The sequence below is a fragment of the Schistocerca piceifrons genome, unplaced genomic scaffold, assembly GCF_021461385.2.
Source record: "Schistocerca piceifrons isolate TAMUIC-IGC-003096 unplaced genomic scaffold, iqSchPice1.1 HiC_scaffold_1369, whole genome shotgun sequence".
In the NCBI taxonomy this organism is placed as follows: domain Eukaryota; kingdom Metazoa; phylum Arthropoda; class Insecta; order Orthoptera; family Acrididae; genus Schistocerca; species Schistocerca piceifrons.
In genome coordinates, this window is record NW_025727201.1 from 52,501 (window position 1) to 54,546 (window position 2,046).

The 2,046-nt window shown below is 58.5% G+C and overlaps 1 non-coding gene across 1 annotated transcript in view; it reads right to left on the bottom strand.

Moving 5' to 3' along the window:
- Nucleotides 1–1,128, bottom strand: part of LOC124732895 — a 1,909-nt gene extending 781 nt beyond the window's left edge. The window contains exon 1 of the ribosomal RNA XR_007008849.1: nt 1–1,128. This exon is cut by the window's left edge and continues 781 nt beyond it. This is a non-coding gene — a ribosomal RNA (small subunit ribosomal RNA).
- Between the last annotated feature and the right edge of the window lie 918 nt (nt 1,129–2,046).

Genomic DNA, 2,046 nt, shown 5'->3' on the forward strand with positions numbered 1-2,046 from the left:
TCGTTTATGGTTAGAACTAGGGCGGTATCTGATCGCCTTCGAACCTCTAACTTTCGTTCTTGATTAATGAAAACATACTTGGCAAATGCTTTCGCTTCTGTTCGTCTTGCGACGATCCAAGAATTTCACCTCTAACGTCGCAATACGAATGCCCCCGCCTGTCCCTATTAATCATTACCTCGGGTTCCGAAAACCAACAAAATAGAACCGAGGTCCTATTCCATTATTCCATGCACACAGTATTCAGGCGGGCTTGCCTGCTTTAAGCACTCTAATTTGTTCAAAGTAAACGTGCCGGCCCACCGAGACACTCAATAAAGAGCACCCTGGTAGGATTTCAACGGGGTCCGCCTCGGGACGCACGAGCACGCACGGGGCGGTCGCACGCCTTCGGCTCGCCCCACCGGCAGGACGTCCCACGATACATGCCAGTTAAACACCGACGGGCGGTGAACCAACAGCGTGGGACACAAATCCAACTACGAGCTTTTTAACCGCAACAACTTTAATATACGCTATTGGAGCTGGAATTACCGCGGCTGCTGGCACCAGACTTGCCCTCCAATAGATACTCGTTAAAGGATTTAAAGTGTACTCATTCCGATTACGGGGCCTCGGATGAGTCCCGTATCGTTATTTTTCGTCACTACCTCCCCGTGCCGGGAGTGGGTAATTTGCGCGCCTGCTGCCTTCCTTGGATGTGGTAGCCGTTTCTCAGGCTCCCTCTCCGGAATCGAACCCTGATTCCCCGTTACCCGTTACAACCATGGTAGGCGCAGAACCTACCATCGACAGTTGATAAGGCAGACATTTGAAAGATGCGTCGCCGGTACGAGGACCGTGCGATCAGCCCAAAGTTATTCAGAGTCACCAAGGCAAACGGACCGGACGAGCCGACCGATTGGTTTTGATCTAATAAAAGCGTCCCTTCCATCTCTGGTCGGGACTCTGTTTGCATGTATTAGCTCTAGAATTACCACAGTTATCCAAGTAACGTGGGTACGATCTAAGGAACCATAACTGATTTAATGAGCCATTCGCGGTTTCACCTTAATGCGGCTTGTACTGAGACATGCATGGCTTAATCTTTGAGACAAGCATATGACTACTGGCAGGATCAACCAGGGAGCTGCGTCAACTAGAGCTGAGCAGCCGGCCGCCCGGGAGTGTGTCCCGGGGGCCCGCGCGAACACGCAAGCGTCCGCTCAATCATTCTGCAAACAGGAGGAGGCTGAGCTCCCCTGCACAATACACCTCGAAACCCTCTCAGGTCCCGGCGGCGCGCAGCGCCGTCCCAAGTACTTGGTCGGGTTCGAGAGAGGCGCAATCGCCCGGAGTTAGGCGAGTAGACGCTTTCGGTGCGACCACCCGTGCTCCCAACTGAGCTTGCCGCTGCCGACAGAGGCCCGGGAGCGTGCTGTCGTGGCATTGCCGGCGGGAGACAACACGCGCCACCTACGGTGACCGGCAGCTCCAACGCCAGCGCCACAGAAGGACAAAAGCCCCACTTGGGTGCCGAAGCGAACTCTCCCAGCACAGCGCACGCGCCAACACATCCGCACAGCTGCGATACAAACCACCAGCGAGAACCGCTGGGGCGACCGAGCAGCAGACGGCGTCGCGGCGCCGAGCGCCGGGCGGCAGCGCATCCTCAACGCACACAGTCCTCAATCGGACCAGCACACTGAAGATGTCCACCGCGCTTCGCACCGGGCCCGCGAGGACCTACTTTGGCCGCACGGCGCCGCGCGCAGGGTGCGCCGGCGCGCAGCTGCGACGCCTGCCGCGTCCGTCGGCCGGCGCGCCTGCCACTGGCCGCCCCCACCAGCCGGCTGTAGCGCGTGCGCCCACGCACCGCGCGGCCAGCACGCCGGGAGGCGCCCCCTCACCGGCCGGGGACGGTCCCACCCAGCCACCGCCGCGTATCGCTTCACACCCAGATGCCGTTCAGTTTCGTCGGCATGGTGGGTATCGCTGGAACAACCGGTTAGTACCTCAACCTATCGTCGCCATCACCGATTCACCCCTAGCGAGAACAACCGCACC